At 35.2% G+C, this 14,381-nt stretch overlaps 1 protein-coding gene across 2 annotated transcripts in view; it reads left to right on the top strand.

Moving 5' to 3' along the window:
- The window catches only part of LOC127521037 (alpha-2B adrenergic receptor), a 52,106-nt gene that overhangs the window by 34,831 nt on the left and 2,894 nt on the right, over positions 1–14,381 (top strand). For both annotated transcript variants that reach the window (XR_007932265.1, XR_007932264.1), the window contains exon 2: positions 11,524–11,590. The gene's annotated coding sequence lies outside the window, so the exon portion shown is untranslated. The remainder of the gene's footprint in view (positions 1–11,523; positions 11,591–14,381) is intronic.

The following is a 14,381-nucleotide window of genomic DNA, read 5'->3' as shown; positions in this document are numbered from 1 at the left end:
TTAGATCATTATTTTTTAGTCATTAGTGAGGAAATCAGGCAGCGCTGACTCTCAGAGTAAAAAAAAGTTACATTTCAGCGATAAAGGCACAATATGTAAAATTTTTGCAGTAAAATATCCAAAAACCACTAGGCCAGTGTTATATATTTTGTTCATTTGAGTACTTACAATATCCCAAATATTTCCAACTATTCGTAAATCGAGGATACGGGACGTGTACGGGAGTCTCCTGTCAATGGCGTCATATCTGCGTTACCCTCGGTTTCCGGTTTTATTTTGTAGAAACCATGGAAACACCAAAAACGCTTTAATATTTTACATATTTTATTAGACAAGGGAACAACTGTTTGGTTACATTTATAGACAGAAAACGAATTATTGTTATATAGCTCAACACGTTTGGTCTTATTGTTTAAATCTAGTTTTCTTGATTTTCCGAGAGTACCATGCTTTTACCATGCCTCAAAGAAAAACTAATTTGTCAAATGGCTAATACAGCATTTTCTCCATCATAGAATAAGTTTTAAAATTAATTGCATGCCATTTATTTAATATAATAATAATAAAATATAATAATAAGAGCTCCACTGCTGGCGAGGTGTGTGCATGTCGCGTTCGTCTCTCATTGGCCGAATCTAAAATGGCAAATGGTTTTAGCAATGTTTTAATGACAATCCATATTTATTTTTTGGTCTTTATTATGATACAAACAGAAAATACAGGAAATATACACAAAATATAAAAAAAAAAAAAAAAAAAAAAAAAATCAGAACAAAATGGCAGAAAACAAAAATGTTTTGTTGGCCTTCCAGTCCTTTTCCATTCCATTCAGGTTATATATATATATATATATATATATATATATATATATATATATATATATACACACACACAGTACAGTGCAAAAGTCTTAGGCACGTCAGTATTTTCACCCCCCAAAAAAGGTTTTAAGCAGTGTTATTTATATCTTTTGCTGTAGTGTGTCAATAGAATTTTTTACACAAATGCCTAAAACTTTTCACAGTACTGTATCTTTGCAGGTCGGTTTCTTCAAGCGTCTTGGAGACACGGCCAGAGTTCTTCTGGATTTAGTTTGTCTCAGTTTCATCTGTTTCTTCATGTAATCAAAGACCGATTCGATGATGGTGAGATCAGATCTCAGTGTGGATACATTTATACAATAATACAATAAAATACAATAAATATATACAATAAATTTACAATGCAGGCAATTTTTGACTCTAACATAATGTATTCCTCAGCAGCAACCATCTCTTGCAGAATCTATTATGTTGTTTCGATGTACCTGACAGTATTTTAATTAAGGTGTTCCCTTTAAACATGTTTTTGAAATTTGCAATTCGTAGAACTGCACAAGCCACTTCTGCAGCGCTGCTTTGTCAGCATGTTTAAAAGCGTCTTTACGTATCAGCAACACACAATCGATGGGCTCAGAATGTGTGTGCCATGAGACTGCTCGAGGATTTCACTGTTATCTGACCGGATTTAGACGCGCTGTTGCCTTAATGTACACTGAAAATATGTGACAGAGATGAATGTGTGTACTGTACATTTCCATATAGACCACATTGAGTAGAAACCTGCAGTGCAGAAACTCATCTGTCCTGTATGAAATGACACACAGGCTGCATGTGTGACATGCAATGCATTCTGAATTTCCAACTTGCTGCATAAAAAGACAGATCTCTCAGAGCAAAAGAGGAAGAGACTGCATAAAAAACACACTGCAGTCTTGTTACACAAGCATGTCTTTGGAGAAGACTGAAGTGTTTTTTGTTGTTGTTTTGAAGACTAGAAATAGATACAGTAAGATCTAATAAAAAAAAAAAGAACATAAAAAGTAGTAAGCTACACTACATGCTACTAGCAAAAAGAAGCTAAGTACATTGAAGATATTTAAAGGGTTAGTTCACCCAAAAATGAAAATTATCCCATAATTTACTCACCCTCAAGCCATCCTAGGAGTATATGTTGCACCCCTTTGAAAAGGGGGAAAATATATATTAATAAATAAAGAGACATGGACTCGTGCTGCTGTCTGCGTGCTAAGCTGTATTGGCTGTGACCAATTGACCGTTCGCAAAGACCCGCCCCCTTTAGTTACTGTTGCTACGTCCGACATGCCATGCCGATCTCTCGCCACACATCTTCTCACGCAGAGAAAAATACATTGCGGAGCAAAGAGGACACTGACAACGCGTCGACAGACAAGACAGAGCAGGTTACTTTTGATATGAAACAAAGTCTCAAATTTTGTCATTTTAAAAGAAATTTAAACAATAAATACCGTTTTGTGGCTTTAATGTGTCATGACAGATCGCTGTAGCGCCTCGATCATTTCAAGCGGCTCGTGAACCGATCACCTCTTCCTACTATTTCATTTATAGCTAGCATCAAATAAACATGAATGAACATCATAAGGAATGTTGTTTCAATCACGGAAAGACGTCAGTACACACCATTTTTCAAATTCAAGTCCACCGAGGTTAATCTTCTAACTCCCCTGACTGCTTAATGGCGGATTCGGCATTATGATTGGTTAGATCGCCTGTCAATCAAACTCCTGGCGAAGGGTCCATTTCTTTCTTTCAACACAACATATAACAGAAAATTGAGTGCACACGCCAAGACATTGGTTCAAATTAATATCCAGACTAGATCAGAAATGCAAATGTACAGTCAGCATAACATTGTAATTTAAATACATTTTGTTTTGTTTACATTTTCATAACTTTTCAGTTTTATAATTGTGTACATTTACATAAGCACTAACCATACATTTTTAAACATTAAGTCCTCTTTATCAACTTTTTCTGGCTTATTTGAAACTAAAATAAAATGAAATAACTATTTAAACACTATTTCAGTAGCCCATTATCAATCAACAATTTAACCATGAAATACAAAAATAACATGGACTACATCCAACATAATATTTGCTCCCAACCATTTCAATTGATAAATAATATACTTTCACATTACAGTTAGACAGTACAGTTTTACCCACAATTTCCTCATGGTTAGCATGGTTAACATGACAATCAAACCACCAAACCTCACATTTTACACACATGTTCAGAAATAAACAGCATTACAAACTACTGTGCAATCTTAACTTATGACAAGGAAGGCATTAATAAAAATTACATACCTTCAAAAGGGGGAAAATATATATTAATAAATGAAGTGACACGGACTCGTGCTGCTGTCTGCGTGCTGAGCTGTATTGGCTGTGACGCACAGCATAGTTCGTGTCAGCTACTCCCGGCAGCCTTTGAGTTCCTACTGGACACTCCTTGAATTACACTTAATTTTTTTAGTTAACCAACGGAATAAATAATAAACATCACATTGTAGTGCATTAATCATATTGACTTAACACTCTTTATATTGCAGTTAACTCAAACTGATAATAGTTATAAACTGTAATAGTCTGAACGATCATATTGATCTTTTTTAACCACTACATATATGACTTTATTCTTTCAGCCAAACACAATTGGAGTTATATTAAAAAAATATCCTGGCTCTTCCAGCTCTATAATGGTAGTGAATAGTAAGTGGTAACAGAGAGTTTGAAGCAGGGACATCAATTGAGTACCTTGGCTGCCTGGTCAAGTCAATGCAATTTATATTATTTCATTCATTGCATGCAGGATTAACAGAGTTATATTACTATGTGTAACATGTAATTTGTATTTTTAAATAAACCAGAGAAGTAAGTGAATTAAAGTGCTCTGGTTGCTATATTCTTGTCATGTAAGATCAACGGCGCTGCCAATGTGTCTATTCACAATGTGTTTTTGCAGCGTTGAGTATTGTAGCCAATCACAGGGATTGCTGTTAAAAATAATGACCAATCAGAGGTGTTTAAGTTACCGGTTGTTCTAACCAGCTGTGACAGTGACACGTTACGATTCTATTTTAGAAACGGTTTCTATTTTTTGCGAAGTCGCGGATGGAACAACGACACAAAGTATGTCAATGACAATCTCAGGTAATGTTTATGTGCTTTATTTAATGTTAAAAGCATCTAACGTGACTTTGAATATCATTTAGTGCTCCCAGGTTTGTAGCCGTCGTAAAAGCAACAATGGATAATACAGAAACAACATTTATGGGACAGTTCATGTCAGATTTAGTTGCTGATTTAAAATATGTTATTTAATTGTGAGTTTCGCCAAGCAGTTTTTGAGATTTCAGGATTCCCCCATTCAAATAGATAGGATTTGGTCTTGGATGCCCGAAATAGCTGCCCGGAGGCATTGCAAAATGGCCGCCGAGTGAACAGACTTTCCTTGAAAGGGACTTTGGTTTAATCTCTGATGCTGTGCAAATACCGCAAGAGCCCGCCCACACTGTGTTCTGATTGGCTGTGGTTTTTGATTGATTGACTTTTAGTTTTACAAATGAGGACAATCTTTGTAGGATGAATAAAAATGTTTTTTGTAATCATATTAAAAATAACACTTAAATTGGATAATATTCATACTTTTTAGCTTTGAAGTGCTGGAAAAAGAAAGTGTGACTGTCACGTCGAGGGAGTGAATTTGGTGAAATGATGTTGGTGAAAATTTGGTTAATTTTGGTGAAATGATGCCACTGTTTTAAAGCCCAAAAAAGTGCATCCATCCATCATAAAAGTAATCCACACGGCTCCCGGGGTTAATAAAGGCCTTCTAGAGTGAAACCATGCATCTCTGTAAGAAAAATATCCATATTTATAACTTTATAAACTGTAATCACTAGCTTCCGGTAATGTCCGTCCACGCATTCATGAGAGAGTTGAGTTACAGCGTAGGATGTAGGACTAGCGTAAGCTTAGGTGAGAGTAGACGCCTCTCGCGGTTCAAACAAATAGAGCTGGGCAACAAACTCAAGTTCCTCCGACATCTCTCTTTAAAAATTCGCGTTTTAGACTTCCAATTTGTGACCGGTGTTTTATTTTGCTCTATCCTCTGTACTTCTGTGTTCGTCAATGCATCATGCGTTGGGTCAGAGGTCACTCTTCCGCCGGAACTCGACTTACGATATTTTTCTTACAAAAACGCATCGCTTCGCTTCAGAAGGCCTTTATTAACCCCCTGGAGCCGGATTACTTTGTCCAACCCCTGTATATTTAAATTGTATTAATATTTCACAATATACTGTGTTTTACTGTGTTTTTATATATATATATATATATATATAAAATGTATATTCTTCAATGCTGAATGAGATGACTCAGAACACACTTATTTTTTTATGCTTGTTAGAGAGAAATCTTTCATTCTACTTCAGCAGCTCTTGCTAATGAGTGAAGTGAGCGAGTGTTTTTCCGAGAGGATTCGGGTGTTTAAATGAGCATTGTGTGTTGGGACTCTCTGCTTGAGCTGTGCGTGTGAGGAACAGGCAGATTGTCGGACAAATGAAGGGCCCAGACGGCTTTTTGCTCCGAGGACTGGCTAATTGAGCAAAGAATTATTTTGGCATTCTGCGCACACAATGCAGATGTGTTTGAAAAAGCTGTCAGGGTGACTCCATTTGAATAATAATCGTATATCTTCTTTAACGTATGCTAATTGTGTTCATTATTAATTAATTGCAGGCAGGAAAAGAACTTTTCCAGCAGCCTTCAAGTGCCAAACAACATGGAAATTACATTTTTCTTTTTTTCTCAGTCTGTGAGAGTGAAGATGGGGGAAAAACATCATATTTGCACCTCTGTATTTAGCGCTCGTGGGCGAAATCATAACCCAGTTTAATTTACTGATAACACTGTTTTTGCATGACTAAAACTCTTCAGGAGCCCGAGGACCAGTGAAATTACCACTTCACTTTTGTGATTTATTTTTTTTTCATCTATTGTGTGCTTTGAAATGTTTTTGAATTTTGAAGTGAACGCACTTATCCAAAGCAAACGAACATTCACCACTTGTACGTGACAAAACGCTCCTCCATTGTCCGGTATGTTTGTCCACAATACCTCAATTGAATCATTTCATCTCCCATATATGAATCTATGACAGAATCCTGATGAGGCTCGTGCTCTTTTAATGCAGCCGGTGTCACAGAAAGCTTTGGTAAATATCTTACATCTACATTACAATATCTCATATTGCATTTTTGACTGTGCCCCATGAGCAGCGGGCCGTGATCTGATTCGGTCGTTCATGCTCCATAATGCATGCCTGTCTTTAGCAGGTCAGACGCATGGCTGCGGTTCAGTGCGCACACAAGCAGGAGCTATTAGTGATGGACAAGAGAGAGACAGAGATCTGACATACAGACTGAACCCACACGACCTCACTGAGGACCTGTGCCTGCGCTCTTCAGATAAAAGGTCTGATTCACACAAACATGTTGTTGCTTGATTGAAGTCGGCATGAAAAAGGAATCTGCACTGGTCTTTTCCCTGTTGTGACATGTATCCGAGTGAAATGGCTTCTCGAACAAGAAATAATGAAAGGCGGGACTCGATTTTGTCCATGGGGAATTTATTGGATTGTGGTTTACTATTGGTGGATCTCATATGAGTTACAGTTTGTGCCTTTAAATGTAGTTTTGAGAGGGAGGGGAAGTTATTTCGATGAAAGATTATGAGGGCACATGAATAAAAAAAATGACGTGTAAGAATAAATCATTTAATAAATACTGCAATATTCAATTAAAAAAAAAACAAGAATTGACTATTTTGATTTTATGGTGACTTTAAAGGGATAGTTAAAATTCTGTCATCATTTACTAACCCTCAGGTTGTTCCAAACCTGTATAAATTTCTTTGTTCTGTTGAACACAAAGGAATATATTTTGAAGAATGTGGGAAACTGAACAATTCTGGGGCACCATTGACTTCCATAGTATTTTTTTTCCTACTATGGAAGTCAATGGTGCCCCAAAGCGGCCTGGTTACAAACTTCCTTCAAAATATCTTCCTTCGTGTTCAGCAGAACAAAGAAATGTACACAGGTTTGGAACAACTTGAGGGCGAGTGAACGATGACATAATTTTCATTTTTGGGCGAACTATCCCTTTAAAGCCCTCAGTTAATGATGATTCAAAGACATTGCAATATTGGGAGCATTTAATACACATTACAAAAAAGTGGCTTTAAAAGTCAATATATCAGTTGATTTCTGTTTGATTCTGCACTTCGTTTAGCTGTCTGTGAATGTGATTATTTACTTTTTCCACCAAGTAATTACTCTAAATTAGCACATTAAATGAATAGCCTTTTTTAAATGATTATTTGCCCTGACAGTCACAAATATATAGACAAAACAGACTCTCTCTATCAAGCTCTATTTTAACCATCTGGTGCTGTTTTTCTTTTATCTTTTTCATTTCAATGAAATGAATGTACTATATTTTAGTTCGATAATGTTTTTTTACTAAATTATATTTTTGCAGTAGTTATAATCCATTTCTTCACTTTTTGAGCATAGACCTAAAAGGAAATTTCCAACTTAAACTGTCATAAGTCTTGAATGCTTTGGAGCACAGATTTAAGCTTAGTCTCTTTTTAAAGACAATACATGGCAGATAAATGCTGAAGTGAAAAAAGTTTAAAAAAGTGAATGTAAAAAAGTTATAGAATTTTACATTTATTGTTATGAAAAATGCACAAAAATACTATTTACAATTTTTATATGAAATATATATTTTCCAAAACATGTTTTACTCTAAAACTGTGAGAAAATCTTAGGAGAAAATCAAAATTTGAGGTTGATATCTCGAAAAATTAACTTTCAGTAAGATTTGTTTTGGGCGCAGTACCTTAAGCTTTCACTAGATGAAATTCACTTCCCATTCGTTTCCAATGCTGCGGAGTACAAGTGTGACTATTTGTTTTGTTTTTTTCACATAGCAAGTGCTAAAACCTTTACCAAGTTTCGTACCATTCTGATGAAGTAATAAATTCTATAAAAAATAAAAAGAAATTTAAAAAAAGTTTTCGGTCAAAAATGACAGAAGACCACCAGAGGGTTAAAGCTAAATGATACGCTATGCTTGCTAGTTTCACCTTCCAAACACTTATTCTAAATGAAATTGAATCTAACAAGTAATTTGGAACACTACATAGACAGCAGCTTTGCATGTCACACACATATCATACATCCGGCGCAATGCAGCGGCAGGCATGACGCAAGTGTTTTTTGCTGGTTTCAGCCCAACCCAGTTATCATTTTCATGTCCTGTGCCACGTTGTTTAAATAGCAAAGTAATATGGGCCTCTAGGAAGGTGCACAACGCCCATACACTCTGCTTGTTACACACACAGGGACGCGCAGCAGCACACAAACATGACAAATAATAAAAATAAAAGGATTAGAATGTAAAAGATTATTATTGTGTGCATAAAGATAAAAATGCTTTGGTGGAATCCGGCTTGTCTCGTAGATGGTCTACTCGCGCGCTTTAACCTTGTGCACGAGCAGATTTGTTTCCTCGCATTCAGAAGCGTTCAGTTTTTTCGCTTGCAAATTCCGCCATGTAAATAGCAAATCCACCATGGCGCGAGCACAACTGGCTTTTAAAGGGAATGGGAGATGAGACTCTTATTGGTTTATTGCACGTTATGCCCAAAACACACCCATTACTCATTAAGATAATCGGGACAACCCTTTTAGACCATGCGCCGGCAACGCCGTCCATTTTTCCTGTCGTTAAACTAGCAAAAGTGGATACAACAATATTTATCTCCACTAATAGTTTTTGGTTTATATAGTATATAATATACGCTATATAATATTTATATAGCACTTTATAGAACACAGATTGTTTCAAAGCAGCTTCGCAGTAATAAATGGGAAAATAAGAGTGTTAATATGTTATCAGATTCATAAATTATGAAACAAGTTTAATTCAGCTAAAAACATCTCTACAGAAAACAACAGTGTCAATGTTGCAAAGTTAGTGGCGTTATTCAGATCATTTAATTACAAATTTTGTTCTCATCTGATAGTGTCAGTGCATTAAATGGATAATATTGCTGAATATGAATTGTCTTTTAAACCCCAACTGAGCAAGCCCAAGCCGACAGTGGCAAAGAACCCAAACTCCATCAGGTGACAGAAATGGAGAGGAAAAAAACACCTTGAGAGAAACCAGACTCAGTTGAAGAGCCCGTTCTCTTCTGGCCAAATTATGGGAATAACTTCTACTCTGAGGATGATTCTGCCTTAGAATAAACTAAAAGAAGGCAGTATAATTATTTTAAACTCCCAAACATCCTACAGCGTACCTTCTGCTGTCTATAGGTAGCTCATAGGTTTGAGAACAGAGCTCATCTCACACTCGTGTTCCCAGCAGCAGCTGCTGGTAGATGGTAATAAAAATTACTGTGCTGTTGTTGTGAGGCGTTGTTTTATGCCCAATGTGAAATACTTCAGTACTCTGATATCATCTCAGACACCCCTGGAGCAACTAGAATGCTGTTTAGATGAAAACCACCTAAATTTCATCTGTTAATAACCAATGTAGTCTAAGGGCACCCTTGGGAGACGCCATTCTCTTTAAAAACAAATCCTTTAAACATTCTTATGCTTAAATAAAATCAATATGAGCTTGCATAATGTGCTAATGCACAAGTTATGCAAAATGTTTATTTTGTTGTACATAGAAGCTGGGGAATTGCAAGAAACTTTCTACCCAACTAACATTTATCCCTGCTGTTTACTACTGGAAACTGTATAACTGTATAAATCCGTTATATAGCATGTCTGTAGTAGATAATAGATAATGTTGTGTTTGTGCCAATTATTATATTATTATTATTTAGATATGTGTATAGTAAACATTAAGTATATTTTATTTGTTTAAAAAAATTATATAAATAATAAATAATAATATTGATAATTCTCAAATGGGAGAAATATTTAATATGAACATTTAATAATAATAATAATAAAATAATAATTTGAATTATTTACATTACATTAATTATTTTAATTATTATTATTTTAATATTTTTATTTTATATTATTATGTTATTAATAATAATAAGTATTGTTTATTATTATTATTATTATTATTATTAATAATAATTGTCAGACACTATATTAATATTAATATAGTTAATTCAAAGTATGACTAACATGTATTATTATTATTTTTAATATTTTATTTAGGTGTTTAATTAATAAATTGTTTGTTAATAAAGTGTAAATATTTAGTATATTTAATACATATTTATATGTGCAATATAGTCCATCTGAAAATTAATAATAATAATAATTTTACATGTTAGTCATATAAATTATTTTAAATTATTTTACTATTGCATTTTTATTATTTTATATTGCTGTTTTATATTTTTAATTAATATTATTCATAATTACAGTACAGTCCCTGGTGAAATGTCCATGCTGTTTGATTTATGCTGGTAATTTCTGCTTTGGTGCTTGTCTAGCTTTAGATTAGGATGTGTCCTTTAACTTCAGCTACACCATCTGAGCCCAGAAAGCATCTTTCTCCCTTGACTGTCATGATGTCATTTTCCTGCATTTGGGTATATCTGTTTCTATAATTAAATAAACAATTAACGTCACTGACTTGCTGATGCACATACAGTATCATAAAGGAAAGTGAAGGACAATATTTTCTTTCTCTCCTCTTTTGATCTAGTTTTGTGCTGTCTTGTGTGGCCGTGCTCCATCGTGCTGGTTTATATATGCATTATTGGATTGCCAATGCATGAAACAGCGGTTTACTGGCCGAATGATGCTGAACTCACGCTGTATTGACAGAGGGGAGCGGTGAAGACTGCGCCTCATAAAATATCGAACATAGCAACAAATTAAATTGGCCTGCTAGAATATCTGCTTTATTTTTCTCCGCACAGCTTTCATTGAAAAGGACTGAATGTTCAATCGTTTGAGCGTCTCTTATGGAAATATTTATTTGAGCTCTGCAATTCCTTTATTTTGCTGTTAAGATTGAATTGCAAATGATTCATTTGGTTCTTGGCACCTAAAATGCATTCAGTATGCTAGAAATATTTTGACTGATTTTTAAGACCTCCCGATGGCAACTTCCACTTTAAGACTGTTTTATTTCTAGATGCGTGTTCTTGTATAATGAAAGCGTCAGCTAATTTAGGAGAACAAAATGTTCCAGATGAAGTCTCATGCGAAGTTGGGCAGGGTACAGTAGATAGTGTCGCGGGTATAGAGCCTGTAGCATGAATTGGATTTAATAATCCCCAGAGAAACCATTGAATTCTCTGTCCCATTTCCATTTTCCTTTGTAATTAAAGTGTGTGCTAAGACTGAGAACACCCTTCTTAAGGGACATAGTGTAATTTACATTTGTTTGTAGCTTTAGGTACAGTAAGTATGTACAGTATCTGTAAAAAGAAACGTGAGAAAGGGACAGTGTGACCCATTTTGCATATTATCCATATGCGTGAGTTTGTGCCAATTTATATGTTGTACATATTATATGATACTGTTTACATTTGTTGTGTTTCATTAATTGCTTTATGTTTCATTTTGTGTTTTACTGTTTATATTTTGCTGGCAGGTCCCTATTTGTGACAACATGCCCCACTATTGGAGATGTTTGCTGTTTTTGTAGCCAAGACTTTAAGGTATGTGCCTGCCTACACTGCAAAAAAAGATTTCTTTTAAATATATTTTTGTCTTGTTTTCCATTTAATAATATTTTAATTGTAAAAAATATATAAATTGTTTAACTCTCAAATCTTCATGTCTGTAGTAAATAAATATTATTCTTATTCTTAAGATATGTGTATAGTAAACATTAAATATATTTATTATTTTTATGTATTTATTATTTTATTATTATTTTTATACAAAATAATTTTTATTACTACTGCTACTACTAATAATAATAATAATAATAAGATTAATGATAATAGTAATTCTCAGAGGGGAATTGTAAATATAAATATTTAATATAAGCATTTAAATATAATAATATTAAGAAGAAATGTTATCATAATGAATTATACATTTAAATTAATTATTTAACAATGTTACAATTTTATTTTATATTTTTATTTTTAATAATAACAATAATAATTATTATATTTATTTATATTATTTTAGTATTAATAATAATAATATTTATTCATTTTTAGATTGACTATATTGTAAATATATGTATTAAATATAATAAATATTTAATTAAATATCTAAATAACATAAAAATATCGAAATTAAGTGTTTATGCTTAAAACAAGAAAAAATATCTGTCAGTGGAGTAAGAAAAATAAAATTAATTCAAAGGGAGATTATTTTTCTAACCCCATTGACACATTTTCTTTTTTATTGTTTTAAGATAAAATACTGAGAAAGAAAGTAATATTTTTGCAGTGTATACATTGTAAAAAATTATTTTCATGATTTGTTATCACAACATTTTTTCTTTTGTCAAATCACCTTAGATAATTATTGTGGTTCAGATAATATAATATTTTGAGTTTCTGTTGATTAAATCAATCTCCTTCATTGTATTAACTCAGATTTTTAATTTCAATGAACTCAAAATTTTAAGACAACCAGGTAACTTACTTTTTTAAGTTAAACCAACAATTCTCTTTTTACAGTGTACAGAAATTGAAGCCTAGCCTGATAAATATTAACTGCATTAAGTTTGACAATTAGCCCCAATTATATATACTTTCCCACTAGAGAAGTACATCCAAATTAGGAGTGCTTCAGAGAATGTTAACCTGGATAATAAACTCCTCTTTGATTTCCACCCGGGTCCTGTGAGGCGCTTCATTGTTTGAAGGCAGATCTTTGAAGCACGAAGGGCTGTACTATGAATGCTGAGATCTGAAAACCTTTGTGGTACCACTGCAGAAAATGAGAACACAGGCGGCGTGTGCCACACAGACGGGCCATCCCCCTCCCACCGCCACCACACTGTCTGTACTGGTTCCCGCTGGTAGTACTGGTGTGCCACATTGCAGCGTACGGCGGGTAATTAGCCATCATGGGAATATTTGTGGGACTGAGATAAGTAGATGGATCCTTAGCGGGGTCTGTCATCAATCTTGAAAACCCTCCAACCATCCCAAGAGCCAAAGTCAGCTTCTTTTTGAGGACTAAACGTGCAGGAACATCATGTACTAACCAGATGACATGGGGAAGACAGATAGTATTTGTACTTGTGCAATATTTGAAGAGCGAGATGCCCTGCCGTTCATGGGAGAGACGCAGCATGTGTAATAAATGAGATTTGACACACAATTGATTGGTGAGGAATGTAACCTATTTTTTTTTTTTTTTTTGTAAAATAGTATTTTTTATGTATTTAAAACTTTTTGTAAATTTTTAATGATTTGATTTAATCATTTAATTTCATTTCTACTTTTCAGTATTGGAAAGTAGGAATATTTATAATCGACATTTCTCACGGTTCATCTGGCATCTTGGATTAATTTTTTCACTGAGCTTGTCACAGTGCATTATGGGATTGTGCAGTATTTTAAGACCAAGATGACCTGCAAATCATAGGCAAGAACCCTGCTTGCAAAGAGAAAAAGAGATTCGACTGATTTGACAATTGATTGATGATGTAACGCTAAGGTTCCAGTGAAGACTAAGATTTAATAACATAAGATTTATTACGAACGAGATAACAAGCCAACATGCGAGACAGTGTGCACTTGACACAAACAGTACCGGACCCTGAACTGAGAACAAGCAGGAACTTAAATAAACAGATGATTAACTAAAACGATGAACAGCTGTGATAAATAGGATTAGTGTCTATGGTGACAGACTGTGGTGGGAAAATGGAACAAAGGAAAACGTGACGAGTGAAAACCAAAACAAACATAAAATGACTGTGACATAACGCCCCTTCCCAGTAGGCATGTTCACACGCTGTGAAGCGATGAAGAGGAGGATGAGGAGGAGGTGGCAAAGGGGTGGAAGAAGTGGGCTGGCAAAGGGATGGCAAAACCGGCAGGAGGTGGCTTGAGAGGTGGACGGACGACCGGGAAGGAGGTCCAACAGAATAGTCCCGGGAGGTGACGAAGGTGGAAGGAACCATGGGATGGTGATAGTGGGACGACGAGACCCCGATGTAGAAGGTGGAGGAGTCCCGCTGGCGCAGACCCAGAGCTTCCCAGTGCTGACAGCCCACAGCGGAGTGGAGGGAGGAGCCAAGATGTTGCTGGCTTGGCTCACGATATCTGGGGGACGACCAACAGAGACAGAGCCGGTGGATCCGATGGCGCAGACCGAGGGTCGAGGGAGCTGAGCAACATCGCTGGTGCAGGAGACCTAGGGGATGTCGCGGCGACAAACACTGTAGGTGGAGCCAGAGTACCCGAGGGCTGGAGCGACGATGGTGTGACTGAGGACAGAGGCGATGCCGATGGGAAGGAGGAACCTGCTGCAGCC

Source organism: Ctenopharyngodon idella, chromosome 10 (assembly GCF_019924925.1).
Source record: "Ctenopharyngodon idella isolate HZGC_01 chromosome 10, HZGC01, whole genome shotgun sequence".
Taxonomy (NCBI): Eukaryota; Metazoa; Chordata; class Actinopteri; order Cypriniformes; family Xenocyprididae; genus Ctenopharyngodon; species Ctenopharyngodon idella.
Note: the sequence above shows the minus strand (reverse complement) of the source record. Positions and strands in the feature narration are given on the sequence as shown.